The sequence below is a fragment of the Brassica oleracea genome, chromosome C7 (assembly GCF_000695525.1).
Source record: "Brassica oleracea var. oleracea cultivar TO1000 chromosome C7, BOL, whole genome shotgun sequence".
In the NCBI taxonomy this organism is placed as follows: Eukaryota; Viridiplantae; Streptophyta; class Magnoliopsida; order Brassicales; family Brassicaceae; genus Brassica; species Brassica oleracea.
The window spans coordinates 5,595,608-5,611,618 of record NC_027754.1 but is presented as its reverse complement, the minus strand read 5'-3'; the positions used below and the strand labels follow the sequence as shown (position 1 = coordinate 5,611,618).

The window sequence follows — 16,011 nt, the reverse complement described above, 5'->3', positions numbered from 1 at the left end:
TTTAGTTTTGATATTGTTAAGTTTTTGTTGGCTTGTATTAGGCTATTAGCACAACCAAGTATTGATCAAGATTAACTACACTGATCTATTTTAATCCAAGCTGAACAACAGCTAAAAATCGGAAATTCTAAATCGAGTAGAAATGAATACTATGGGCCTAAATATAATATGAACATCGAGATATATAGTTTGATACCATATGCTTGTCAAAATTCATGTTTAACAAAACACACAAAAAGATTCATAACCTAAAAAAAATTGAGAAATAAATATCAAAATGAAGAAAATATCTAAAGTAAGATGGCTGGATCACTAAGAGCATCATTACCTAATTACCACCAAGTAAATGAGGAGACTTCATAATTTTTCGAATGGCATAACTGTTTGTTGATGTTTACTTTTCCGTGTTTGGAACATCTTTAAAACTTGGTAATGCTTCATAATGCTCATAATTGATTTGTCGATACCCCTGTTCGGGAACGCGCTAGGCGCTAGGCGCTAGTCGGACGGTCGGTTAGGCCTAGCGCCAAAAGAGAAAATTGGGGATTAATCGAAAATTATGCGGGACAGAATTTTTAGATTGTTTACTATGTAAAAAAACATTTTAATCTTTAATTGTGTATAACATTAATACATTTTCATGTTTAAGATTGTATAAAGCACACAAATAGAATATATAAACTTAATATAGGGTAATTTTCATAAAAATTATGAATATAAATGATATTTATAAAATTTTAGACCAAATAAATAAATAAAAATATTATTAAAAATAATAATAAAAAAATAGATTAGGCGGCCGCCTATGCGGTTAGGCGGTTAGGCGGCCGCTTAAGCGGCTAGGCGGTCATTTAGGCGGTCTAGGCGGAAAAAATCGGATATCCAATTTTTTAACCGATTTGGCATAAATCGGGGCAGAAGAGTGACGTGTAGCGCCCAGACGGCTAGGCGGCCGATTTTTAGAACAGGGGTCGATACTAACAAATACTATGATTCAAAGTTTACAATTTTCATATAACTCATTTCATAGCTAATATTACAATATAATTTTCTTTACCTACTAAATTATATACTATTTTGTCAACATAACATAAATTTACATATAAAATTTCTGTTAAAATATCCGGGTGTAGCCCGGATTTTGCCTAGTTATCTCTAACAGTATAATCTTGAATATGTTAAACACTATAGGTAATCCTAATGACTATAGGATTCCCTAATAATGTCTAAATATAGTTTACAACAAAAAAAAATGAAATATAGTTAAAAAGTATGGTAACACTAAGAATTGTAAACTACATAGTATCCCATATTTTGTAAATTGTCAAGATTACGAGTAATATATCTTTGACATGTTCACATAACACTTATAAAACTTTGCCAAACGGCCCAAACCTATCAAGTTTCTCTGGGCTATTCAACTTAGATTGTAACCTAGGTTGTACTGAGTGGATTACAATGTTCTTTAGATATAACTGTTTTAGGTTCAGTTATAACTTTCAATGGAACTTGTAATAGTGTTTCTAAAATAATGACTCTTCCATTATCTCTCAAACAAAATTATACTCTAGAACTGATAACAAATTCTATGTAGGCCATTCATATGTCATGTTCAAACTCTAGTTCTGATCCCATTTGTGTTTTTAAGTCTACGGATGTCAAGCCTTGAAAAGACCCACACATTCACGTTCACACCGACCACACACATACACATGTAAACGTGGATAGCTTGAGACATTTTCCTTATTTATTTCCAAGTTTCCTCCTACCCATAGTATGTTTCAGTAGACATACAGTTTTGTTTGCAACTGGCAAGATCCACCTTAGTCTTTTGGTTACGAGCCCCATTCATGACAGAAAAGCGACTCCTCAAATAATTCCATAAGTCTCAAACCAGTATCTCTATGCAAGATAATTCCTCTTAATCCTATATAAATTTTCATCGTATTCCAGGAAACCAAAAAAAAATACTTGGTGCACCAGTTTCGATTCGACATGCTCACTCAATCTTCCTATAAGAGAGAGCAGATTTGATTTGACATGCTCAAGCTTCGTAGTTGTTCCTTGGAAGAAGGGGGATGATATATCACAGTGGAGATTTCTCTTTCAACAACCTTCTACTCAGGTAGCAGGAGGATTCTTATTATGATTCGTCAAGGGTTCCTGATTGAATGTATGGGATCGACCATCGTTTGGTACCGATCTGTTTCAGTAAATAATAAAAATGTGTTTAAGATTTTGTAACATGGTGGTAGGCATGGGCACATCTATCTGGAACCGAAGAATCAAACCGAACAAACCAAAGGTTTGGTTCGGGTTTGGATCATATCATTACCCGAGCGAATTTTATATTTCTAGAACCAAAAAGGAGAAATCAAATCGGGAACTAAACAAAAAAGAGAATAGGTATCCAAATTTTTATAATATAGTTTATATACTTATAAATATTAATTATATTTAGGTTTTAAATAATCAAATATTTTTAAACTATTATTTTTAAACCAAAATTTGAGCATGTTGATGTCTAAGTACTGCACTGCACCTCTGAAATTGCAGAGTTGCTCTTAGGGTAAATTTGAGCATATCAAAAGTTTACTAGTGTATTATAATTTAGAATAATTCTTCGAGAAGTTTTCTAATCATAAATTTGAAGACTTCATCATGAAGTATGCAAATGCATAAGATTGTGGCAGACTTCTAAGTTGCGTCGAATTTATATCTACCTTTTAGGAGGGGAGACGAAAATTATGAAATGAAAAACCTACAAAAATAAGATATAGTGGTGAGAATATATCTTATTTTGAAATAAAGTTTTGATATCTTCGAATTCAAAGAAATTAGAGAGAGGTTAGAAAATATTAGAGAGAAAACATTACATTTTTGTTGCAATCATTTGAAAAAAAAATAGAGAGAATGTGTGAACTGTTTTTATATAATGAAACAAAAAAAATTAATTAGGTCAAATAATCGTTTTAGAAGACTTGTGAAAAAGTCTGATAGTGCTTTACAGTTTAATAGACTTCCGATGAAGATTTCTAACCATAAATTTACCATTTGTTCTAGAAAACTTCTAAAGAAGTCTGGTAGTGCATAATTTTTTACCAAACATCTTAAGAAATCTCCTACCCATAAAGACTACAAGAAAACAGTAGAATCATGAAAATTTCCTCACGTAATCGCCTGTCCGGAAAAATAATCAGAAATTCTTCGTTAATTTTTTTCTGATGAACAATTAGTGTCAGTAAATGTTCCTTAGAAATAATCGGTCGGAATTCATCATAATATTTTCAGACGATTTTAGATAAATTTCATCCGCCGTGAATATTTCTGAAACATTTCCCGACGGGATTGTTGTTAAGGTTCAAAAAAATTCAGAAAAAGCAATCAATAATATCTCATTACGTTATACTATTGGTATACGGAAGTTTTTTATCCTCACACACTATCAAAAACACTTTAAAAGTATATTTTTTAATTACAAACGAATTCTATTAATTGTTTGTGTATGGATACATAATATTACTTTGAAGTTTATGATTTAATCTAATTAAACTTAGGTGATGTTATTTTGAAAAAAAAATATTGGGTGTTTACGACGTCCAAGCTTGTTTTTACACTTATCATATGAACCAATTATTTTTTGAGACTGTTAGCCCTTAAACTATTATATTTTCAAGACCCTAAATTGACTTCCATTAGGAATATGTGGCTAATTCCCCACGGTTTCCCGATGAAAGTCAATTTTTTTCTGGTTTTCATCGGGAGTTTCCCAAGATTCCGGATGGAAGTCAATTGTTTTTGTGTCCGTGGGGAATTTCTTACAGATTCAAAATAGATTTTTGTTTAGGGTCAAGAAAAATGAAAACAAATATCAAGAATATTCTATTACGTTATACTATTAGTATACAAAATTTAATTATCCTCACACTTTCAAAAACACTTTAAGATAATCTTTTAAAAAAGTATCGACGCATTCTGTTAATCTTTTGTGTATATATTGATAATATTACTTTGAAATTTAGGATTCAGTCGAGTTATCCTTAGGTGATGTTGTTTTGAAAATAAATAATGAGTGTTTACTACATCCAAACTTGTTTTGACATTTGTCATATGACCCCATAATTTTTTAAAATCTTTAATTCCTAATATTATATTTATAAAACCCAAAATTGAATTCCGTCGGGAATCTGTTGGAGAATTTTCCCACGAAATCCCGACAGAAGTTGAACTCTTTTGGCTTCGGTCAAGAATCATTTGGGAATTCCCTACAGAGTCTTGGCTGAAGTCAATTTTGATTATTTCCTTCAGAATCCGCGGGAATTCCCGACAAAAGTCAAAAAAAAATTGGCTTCCGTTAAAAATCATTTAGGAATTCTCCACTGATTCCTGCGGAAGTTAATTTTTTTTGTTTCGTCAGGAATCTGCGGGGAATTCCCAACGGATTCCCCATGGATTTTGATTCAGGGTCAAGAGAAAAACTATCAAGAATATCCAATTATGTTATAACATTGGTATACAAAAGCTAATTATCCTATCACACTATCAAAAAACACTTTTAAATAATTTTAAGAGATCGCCGAATTATGTTGATCCTTTGTGTATGTATACATAATATTTCTTTGAAATTATTATTCAATCAATTTACCCTTAGGTGTTGTTATTTTGAAAAACAATATTGAGTATTTTGTACGTCCAACATTATTTTTACACATCATATGACCTGATAATATTTTGAGGTCGTTAACCCATAAACTATTTTATTTTCAAGACCCTAAAGCTATTTAAGTTGGGAATCCATGGAGAAGTCCCATGGATTTCCAACGAAAGTCAAAATTTTTGGTTTCCGTTGGAAATTAATCGGGAATCTGTAGTCAGTTTTTTGCTTCCGTCAGGAATTCTCGACGGAAATCAAAATTTTTAGTTTCCTCGAAATTTCATCAGGATTTCCTTGAGAATTCCCGACGTATTTTATTCGTGGGGAATCGGTTTGTTTTCTTGTAGTGAATTCGTAAAATCAAATAGTTTAACTAGATAGCATCAAACAATTCATTAAACATAAAATCAACTTCTAAAGTGCTTAATATATACAAAATTACTTATATGTTAATTTTAAGTCTAAAACAATTATTGAAGATTCTAAAATCTAACCCTAAAAGACAAGCACTACTCGCAAATATGTTAACAAACCCTTAACAATGAACAATCATGACTTCCAATTTATATTCACTCATTTAAGTTGAAAAAAAATCAATTTCATTAGATTTAGATTTTCATGATTTAATTTTTTTTATATTTACATGATCTCAATTTACTTTCCATAAAAAAAATTCAAAATTTATAAAGTAGTTTTAAGATTAAATACATGAATAGATTTCTGAAGAAGTCTTTCGTAGAAACCTTCAAGGGGTTATAACCATAAAAGTGTCTCCTATTTTTTATTTGGTTATAAAGAGATAGTTATAATTTTACTATTTTTTGTTATTTTTGCATTTGATTGAGTTTGGGATATAAACTTGCATTTAAATTCAAGTTTCAGATCATTTTGACAAATTGCCAGTTTAAAAGGTAGTCAAGAAAAAATAAGAATACTGAAACTTGGCTATTTGTACCAAATTAATGACTAAAAGCCACAAAATTGTCATAAAAAAATGTGTATGGCTATGAATAGTCACAATTTAGCCACATTTTATTTTGTAACCTCATGACTTTTTCGTATCAATTTTGTGGCTAAAACCCATGAAATTTTCACAAATGATTCCGTGACAATGTGGTAACGAAATAAAATAGGGTTAAAAACATGGCAAATCCACAAAATATCTTTTTACGGCTTGGTCACAAATTCTGCTTGACTATTTATAAAATTGCCATGAATTTATTAGGAATTGTTATGACAAAGTGATCACGAAATAAAACATGGTTAAACTATTGATAATCTACAAAAATATTATTGTCACGATTTAATAAATAATTTTTTCGTGATTATTTATTGTATACCCTAAACAGACTTTTAAACAATAAAATCTAAACACAAATATTTTAACTTTAATCTTATCAAACTTTAACCTCAAATCTTAAATTCAAAATTTAATTTCTTAAATAATTTAACCTCACATCTTACATCTAAACTCCATACACTGTACTCTAAACATAACCCTATACCCTAAAACATAACTTACACACCAAATAAAATATTTTCAAACTAAAACACCAAATGCTAAACACAAACTTCAAATCTTACCCAAACCCCTATACGCCTAACTTTGTATCATAAACAATAAACTTCCATTATAAACTCCAAAACAAAATTTTATATCTAATCTTTTAAAATTTAAATTATAAATCTTTAACATAAACTTCAAATCTATTTATTTAAACATTTACTTCGAATCTTAAATTTAAGGGACTCTAAACCATATATACATAAAATCTTATATCATAATAAATATCAAACGTTCAGTTTACAGTTTTACTGTAAACCATACAAATCAAATAAAAAATTTAAGCATACATACTATAAATTTGTTTTTTTTAAACATGGTATAACAAAAGAAAAATAAATAAAAAATGAAAAATTCTCATTATCAATCCATCAATGCCAAGATCATCATCTCTCAGTTACTTATATTGTAATTGTTGGGGTTGGTTGGTTCACATTATAGGTTCACGAAAGGGAGAATACACGAGAGTCGATGTTTTGACAAAAGGTGTATTCCATTCAATATTTTTAATCCAAATGTTCCCAATGTGTTGTCTTTTCTCTCTCTTTATTTTGTGCTTCTTCTTCTTCTCTTCTTCTCTTTTCTCTTCACAAAAGTTGATATTCCTTCTCTACATGTGTTTCATCTTCTCTTACCGATTCACACTTTCTATGTCAACATCACATCATGGAGAATCACCGCTGTCGAACCCAAATCTACGGTACTCTTCATCTTCCTCTGAGAGGATACACAGTGTTGAGATTTCTGAGGGGATTGAGAGGATTCGCGGTAGAAGACAGAGATGGAGATAGATTAGGGAGAGAAGATGAGTACGACGTGGTGACGTCAAGTTATAAGTTCGCAGAAAGTGGATACAAATGTGGTGAGAGGATTTTTGGGATCTTTGCTGGAAGTGGAGAGGATTTGCGGGAGAGTTGTCGGAGATGTGCCGGTAGTGAGAGGATTCGCGGAGTGTCGCCGGTAATGAGAGGATTCATGGGAGCTTCACCGGAGATGGGCCTGAGCATTACCAGAGATGTGCCGGAGCGTTTTTGGAGATGCGTTGGAGCGCTTCCAGTATGCTCCTATTTTAATTTAGTTTTAAAAACAAAATTTGTAAACCAATTTCAATATTTTTTTTTGTATTTGTGAATTTTCTAAATATATTGTTCTACAACAGTCACATATTAGCCATGGTTTATTTCCTAGCTAAAATAGGCACGAATATTTCATGATCAAAATATGACTATTTTAACCACAATATTTTGTCACCATATCGTAGATGTGCGGCTATGATTAGTTACAATTTAATTTAGGTACGAATATATAATCTTCGTAACTTTTCATGGTTAAAGTGGCATAGATCCACCAAAAAGAATGTTGCTAAAGCCAAGATTTTTAACAAGCGATGTTGAGCTACATGGATATGTCCGGCTTTAACAAAGCCAAGAGAAACTCTTTCCTTTGTGTAGTGCCAATCCGTTTCAAATTGTTTTGGTTAGCTATGAAATTTTGGGTTTATAGTGAACCACAAACAAATTGTAACAGTGAAGTATGGTTGGACCATGTATATGAAGTTCCTTGAGAAGAGATATAACCCATGTAATTTTTGTTTCAGCCAAGGCTTGGTATTCTGCTTTGGTTGAAGGTCGGAACACAATGGATTGTCTCTTTGCATTCCATGACATGAGATTAGTGCAATGAAACATGCAGAAGCAACCAAGTAGTGGTAGCATAGTGGTAATCTCTTGGGATTTGGTGTGTACCCACTTCAGTCCTGAGTTTGATTCCCCCTGGAAACTAAACTATCACTACTTTACCTGTCTAGGCTTGGTCTTCGGCCTAAGGTGTTAACATGGTGGACTGTAACAGACGATTGGTCCATCCCCTATCATTAGTCGGAAGGCATTCCAAACTCGGTTCCGACAGTGTGATAACCAGTCCACTCTGTAGCACTAAGTGTCTTCCCCTGAAGCTGACTGGATCAGCCGATATGTATATGGAAAAAACATGCAGACGCCGGTTCTTGATGGTTTAGTGTCCTTGCAACCTGCCAAGTCACTAAAGGCATATACTATAAGTGACTCTGATTTATTGATACAAATGCCAAAAGAGAATGTTCCTTACATTTACCACATAGTACAGTTAAAAAGATTGTAGTCAGAATGCGAAGGAGAATGTATTATTTTGCACACAAAATTTATAGCAAATTGAATGTCTGGCCATGTCAATGTAAGATACTGAAATTTTATGCCTAAACTTCTGAAGTATGAAGGTTTTACAAATGGTTATGAATATCTTGAATCATCCGAGAATGACTTCAAAGGTAGAGGAATTGACATCAGATAATAGTCATTCATGCCAGCTTGATACAATATATCTTCATTATACTTTGTTGACTGAGGAAGAGTCCGTTTTATGTAGTCTGAACTTGAATCCCAAGAAAGTAATGAAGAAAACAAAGGTCTTTCATGCATAACTGAGTATTGAGCCCTTGAATGAGATGAGTTAGTTGGTTGGAGTCACTTCATGTGAATATAATGTCATTGTAGAGCGGCATAACTAGCGTAATACCATCGTGATAATATATATGTCAATAATGAAGGATCAACTTTGCTGTAGTTGAGCATATATTCCCGTAGAAATGTACTTAATTTGTCAAACCATGATCTTAGAGCTTGTTTAAGCACATATATTGCTTTGTCAAGCTTTCATACATGTGTGAGATTATCCAGATCTTGAAAATGAGTTGGTTTATACATATAGATATTTTTTTGAAGTTCACCATATAAGAATTCACATTTTACATCCAGCTGAAGAAAAGATCAAATTTTTGCAGTAGAAGTTCCAAAAAAGTCTTATTGTAGTTATTCTAACAATATAACCGAAGGTCTCGAGATAATCAATTTTTTCCTGCTCAGAGCCTTTGGCAAAAAGAGCATGGCTTTAAACTTATCTAGTGAACCATCCGCATTCACTTTGACACTAAATTCCTTTCTACGGAAAAAAATCAATGGTATATTTTTGCACTATTATACTATTAAACAATGACGTTCCAAGTTTGTATACTGACACACAAGAGTTTTAAACATTTAACATTGTGAGTTTAAAGTAACATTAGGTGTCTAGTTAACTACTTAACAGTTTAACTATCTCTTTGGTATTTTTCCTACACTCCATCCTGAAATGTAAGATTTTATTCTCCATATTAAAGGATCGATAGAATAAGTAGATGTTTACACTTCTTTTTTAAGATGTTCATATATGTTAGCAACATAAAAATAACATACTAAAAATAAGAAATCATTGAATGAACATGCTATTTTTTTTGGGCAACTGAAATTTTTATCAAACATGAGATGGATACATTTAAGGAAAACAAATCGAAGGAATAAAACCTCTTGGAAGCAAAGCTGGCAAAACACATCTCCAGAGACGAAGACATATGTAAGGGAATGCATAAACTAAACTAACTGATAATGCTAATACCATTAAAGTTCAAAAACAAAAACAGGAAAATGATTTAGAAAATGGAGAATTTGTGAACTAACCAATTTTTCAATACATATTAAAAATATATCAATGATGTAACGTAATTCAATCCATGACACTTTTGGTCAGTTTCTTCTGGTGCTACCTTCTCCGATTACAAGTTACAAGTGATACAGGAAAATTGATGACATTGACGCGAAAGCATAAATGGACATGATAAAGCGGGACTCTTGATAATAAATTAGTAATACAACACTATGTCGCACAATTAGTTACCACATACACAAGTAGCTTATGGTAGCTTCTTTCGGCAATACACAGAAAATAAAAGATGAGATGCAATCGTACCTTCACAGAAGAGGAGAAACAACGATGGAATCGCCACTGATGAGTTGTTTTCCATTTACAAAACAATAGTATATACTCTCTATAAATAGTAAAAAAATGGATATTTTTTCTATTTAAATCCTAAACCCCCATCTCTTAAATACTAAACTCTAAATCCTAAACCCAAATATAGAATATATTATATATTTATAATATGAAGAATAAGTGAACAGAAAAATAAGCTATTCCATTACGCAAAATGGTGGTCACCGATGTAATGAATGGCTGAAGAAAGAGACGATAAAAATATCAAATGATATACATATTTGTTCAAATAGTACCATATATTATAAAACAGATTTTGTTTATTTGTGGACATCTAAGGTTGCTTCCAATAATTATATGTATCTAATAGAATATCAAACAACATGAAAGAAAAATATAAGTCGTTCACTTGAAGAATAACATACTCTTCCATCGTTGAAGATTATCAAAATGATGATATAACTAGAATGGAATAGACTAAATAGTATAGTACATATTGATTAAATTATGGGTAAACAACCTATTTACCCACTAGAAGTATCGTATAGTAACAAATACACACTAAATTTTATCCTCATCTTAATTCCACATATTTTAACTTATTCTACCTATTTCTCTCCAATTCAAAAAACTAAAACACAAAATCAACATAAACTCGATTCTTCATTGATTTAACGGTTTATAACCTACCAAAATTGGTTTAGTACCTAAACCAAAATGGAAACACGTAAACCAAAAAAAATTAACCAAATAAAAACTAACCCAACGCTCGTTAGAACATGCCTCTCCCCTCCATCACTTCTGTCTCCCTGTCTCTCTCTTTCTCTTTTTCATTAATAATGATCATTAAAACAAACCTTAGCAATTACAAACAGAGCTCTACAAACCTGGGAAAAATTAGACATCCAAGATAAATATAAATTACCAAAGGAGAATTACTCATCGCCTTTATTGCTCACCAAAGTGTAGATGATCCAGTAACGAAGCCCAAAGCTACAAGCCCAACTTCAGTTAACATAGGCCCAGCTGAGAAGTCCACTTCGGTTCCTCAAGTAAAACCAAGAAATTTTCAGTTTTCTGTACCTACAAAGCAAAATGAATCTCTCCTTAGTAACAGATTTGGCATATTACAGTCTGTCAATCAAGATGACTTTAACAGCTAGCTAAGGATAAGGTTAAGAGCATTTCTAGATCCTTCCTAAGCTAAGCATAAATACATTGTAATAGTCTCTTAGTAAACTACTGAAGAAGTAAGATTCAAAGTTCAAAGTTTCATCTTTCTCTAAACATTCACATGGTATCATAGCAATTGTAACCTTAACAAGTATTAACAATGGCCGATCCACTCAACCCCTACCCCTTTCCTAGCAATGTTCATGTCCTAGGTTGTGTCACTCTCAAGCTTACTGATAGCAATTACCTGCTATGGAAGACGCAGATCGAGTCCCTGCTCTCCAGCCAGAAGCTCCTCGGCTTTGTTAACGACGCTTCTCCACCTCCGGCTCAAACCCGTACTGTCATCATCAATGAGGTCCCTACAGAAGAACCAAACCCACAGTATGAACAATGGTGTCTGCACTGATCAACTTGTCCGTTCGTAGATATTTGGTACCTTGTCTGAAGAGGTTCTCGGCTCGGTCCACACGCTCGCACGCTCTAGCGATGTATAGATCTTCCTAGCGGATCACTTCAACAAAAGCTCCCTTGCAAGAGAGTTCTCCCTCTGTCGTAGCTTGCAACTCCTCACCAAAAAGGACAAAACTTTGTCAGTCTACTACAGAGACTTTAAAGCGATCTGTGACTCACTTAACGCCATTGGGAAACCCATACGTGAATCCATGAAAATCTTTTGGTTTCTAAATGGTCTAAGTAGAGAATATTACCCTATCACAACGGTGATACAGAGCTCCCTTACAAATTTTCCCTTTCCTACCTTCAATGATGTTGTGTCAGAGGTTCAAGGGTATGATTCCAAGCTCCTCTCCTACGAAGAAACTCCCACCGTCACCCCACATGAAGCATTCGACATTCACTCTCAACAACAGTCCTATGGTGGTTTCCAGAACCAGAGAGGTCGTGGATATCAACATAACCGGGGTAGAGGTGGCTACACAACCAGAGGACGAGGCTTCACACAACATCAGTCAACTCCTACAAACCCTGGAAATCGACCCACATGTCAGATTTGTGGCAGAGTTGGGCACACAACTCTAAAATGCTACAATAGGTTCGATAACAATTACTAGAGTCAGGATGCTGCTCAGGCCTTTGCCTCTCTTCAGATCTCAGGCGGCAAGGAATGGTACACAGACACAGGAGCCACTGCTCACGTTACATAACACCAATGGTCTTCAGTCTGTCTCTCCATATGAAGGAACTGATACTCTCATGGTAGCTGATGGCACGTTCGTTCCCATCACCCACACTGGTTCTACAACCCTTACATCACCGTCAGGTACTATTCCACTCTCTGAAGTCTTGGTCTGCCCTGCGATACAAAAGTCGTTGTTGCCAGTATCTAAATTGTGTGATGACTACTCTTGTGGAGTATTTTTTTATGCTAAGAAAGTTTGTGTGATTGATCTCACCACTCAGAAGGTGGTGTCCAAGGGAAACATGCGTAATGGTCTCTATATGTTGGAGTCTCCTGGTGATGTTTCTTCTCAAATCGTCAGCAGGCAGCTTCGGACAGTGTGTGGCATCACCGTCTTGGACATGCCAATCCAAGGATTCTCCAACAACTACAAAACAGCAAGGAAATCTTAGTCAATAAAAGCAGATCCACCTCCATTTGTGAGCCTTGCCAGATGGGGAAGAGTTCAAGACTTCACTACGAAAAAAATAGAGATATTGTGACTAAATTTTGATACTAATCATTTTGGTCACAGATCTGTTACATTATTGATACGATATCTAACAATACTAAAAGGGAGATATGCTCAAAGGAGAGTATGTCCATGTGGGATTAAATAATCAACCAATGAGAAGACTCTAATCTGCCATGTCACTTTCTATTTCAGTTCATTTAAAAACTTCACGCACATAATATTTACCCCATTAGGAAATTGTATTTGGCCCACTTTGTATTATAAACTCTCAGGCCCATCCTTTGGTCCAGTCTATTCGTCGACAGCAAAGGTTAAATGCGTGAATTCTTCTTCGGAGAACCTTTGACGATTCATACCTTCAACGTTTTGTCTTTAGTAACGCTTGATCCACCCACTCTTTCATATTAAACCCCCTATTTACTCAATCAATCAAAAGACATGCTATCGTACGTGTTCCTTTCGTTTTTGAGGTTATATAAACCTTTATTTCCATTCCCTACTCCACACAAAAACTCACGAAACCTCCAAAATTTACCTGAAAATCTCATCAGTCAATGACGACCTATTCGGCAAAATCCACTGGGAAGGCTCCAGTTGCTCAATCTTTAAAACCGTCTCCCCATGGGCCCTGGCTTAGCTGAATCGGAGCACTGTTTCCGTTTGATACATTTTTTGATATGAACAGGTATGAGAAGGGATATAATTGCATTGTTGTTTATATTTTCCTTCTGAAGATTTTCCTCGCAGTTGTTAATTTTACATCTTTGTCATTTCGTTACTTTCTTACATGTTAAAGCCGCATGATACTAGCGGCAGAGACACATGTAATCTTCTGACAATGATCATGATGCTGTCTAATATTGTAATGTGAGTTGAAATTTCAGAAAGAAAACATGCAGACAAAGATTCAAGTAGGCAAGTGTGTGTAAGAGAAGATCCGGCTAAGAAAGCCTTGCAAAGCTTCAACTAGCGGAAGCGAAGCCACTTCTGAACTGGCTGATATTGAATCACAGCGACATAAGACTTAGCTTCCAGAGGCTTGTGGCCATGGTATGTTTAAACACATACACTTCAGTTTTCGTATTCTCTGTTGTTTTAACCATATTGCTTATTCTACTCAAGCTCAAGGTCGAAGGGAGAAGAACTGTCATTTCAGAATAGTCGCCGTCCTCAGTGACATTGAAGCCGAGAGGTTAGTGATTGATGTATAGTTTTCATATCTGAATCTCATCATCAAAACTCACATTGTTTTGGCGTGCTGTGTTTCTTAGTTAGTAACCGAGGAACAACACAACAATCTGCTGCTCCTTCGATTCTAACAGAGAAAACATCATACTTTCTAGCTGAGGTAAGTTTTTATCTTGTGGAAATATCATCATCTCTTATCTAAGAGAATGAAAAATACTCTTCATAAAAAACATGTTCGTTCTATCATATGGACAGGTGACTCATCCATTCTCAGCTGCTTCAGAAAACGAATTGGACTTGGAAAAAGGAGATTGCGTCATTCTCATGTTGTTTCTAGATAGGTTGAAAACATTATAGTAATAGGCCACATCAAATATGGAAGAATTGCAGCGCTTATGAGAACCATCTAAAACAGCAGTCTAGGTACATACATATATTATATATATACACGAAACTGTTTTTAATTTATCAACTCTTCAAATAGTTCTTGATTGTAGAAATAATTTTTGTATATAGTTTAGTTAAGAGATGAGTCATGAATGGAAAAGCCGCCAAGTTAAGAACACAAGCAGCTTCATCACACTTAAGTTTTGATGAACAATGCTTGAACTGTGAGAAAGTTTCCAAGCATACTCTATTTGTTTGTGTCTCAAAATGGGCTAGCCTGCTGGCTATGCTGCTTCACAAACACCAACACCAGTGCCAGAAGACACTGCTTATTGCGCGCATCCTAATCAGGTAATCGATTATTTTTAACAGTTATTAAGCTAGCCCCAGTTTGTTTGATTAAGAGTTGTTTCATTTCACCAACTAATGGACTAATTATTTATTTGAAAAACTTCAGGCATACCCAACTACTGCAGCTACAGCACCAGTGGCTGCACCGGTCCAGCAAGCTGCTGCTGCTGCTCCTCCTCTTACTACAACACTTACTACTGAGTCTATATGTGTTGCTGGTGGTTAGCTATTTGCTCTTTGGCTACTCAAGTTAAGTATCTGAATTTTTATATGTCTCTATGTTCTCAATCAGTGCTTGGATTTTCGCTGGTTATGATACAGATTGTAACAGACAAGTTTGAATCGAATTCGCTGGTTCGTCGGTTTAACAGATTATCGCCGGTTATGTCACATAATTTGGTTTTTGCTAATTTTGGGCTAAATTTGCTAAACCTAAAGTATAGTGTTTTTTTTTGTTAGCAACCTAAAATATAGTTTGTGTGTGCATGTTAAGTCTTTCGTCTTGCATTTCTTGAAAACAGAGACGTTGACTTCTTCCACTTTTAATCAAGGGAAGTTTACTCAAATATACAATATTTTAGGACAATTGACTAGAACCATACAAATATTTTTTTTATTACTGGCATTTTTTAAATACCAAGCGTTTCTTTTACGTTATGAGAAAAAAATATTTACAGGAATGCCATTACTTTTCGCTGCCACATAAGCAAAAACCCGGCGCCACGTAGGAATTATGTTCTGTGTATTCATTAAGCCAGTCGTAATACGCTACATACGTCGTTACGGCTGATTTATATCTACATGTCGGCTGAATAAACAAACGCGGCTGAGTTAAGAGGAAAAGACTGACTTAAGAACATAAGTCAGCCAGACGATACGGCTGAATTACAAAAATATGGCTGATTTATGAGATAAAGGCTGACTTACAGACAAAGGTTATGGCTGACTTATACATCGGTGGTTTGTTTTCTGGAAAATTTGGCTGAGTTGTAACTAAGAGACGGCTGAGTTATGTTTCCCCAGCTGAGATAATGAATATCGACTGGCTCAGTTATATAATTTACGGCTGACTAATGTGATGTTGTTACGGCTGAGTTTATGATTAGTCAGCCGTAATAGGATGGATTAACAGTAAACTCGGCTCGGTTACGGCTGACTTATTAGCAAAAGATTAATTACTAGAATATCATTCGTTT

At 34.2% G+C, this 16,011-nt stretch overlaps 1 long non-coding RNA gene across 1 annotated transcript; it reads left to right on the top strand.

Annotated features, from left to right (window-relative positions):
• The first annotated feature begins 13,900 nt into the window (after window positions 1–13,900).
• On the top strand, window positions 13,901–14,538 carry LOC106304752. Its single transcript, XR_001262824.1, has 4 exons — window positions 13,901–13,939; window positions 14,012–14,081; window positions 14,161–14,237; window positions 14,333–14,538. It is a non-coding gene; the product is annotated as an uncharacterized LOC106304752 (long non-coding RNA).
• The last annotated feature ends 1,473 nt before the right edge of the window (window positions 14,539–16,011 follow it).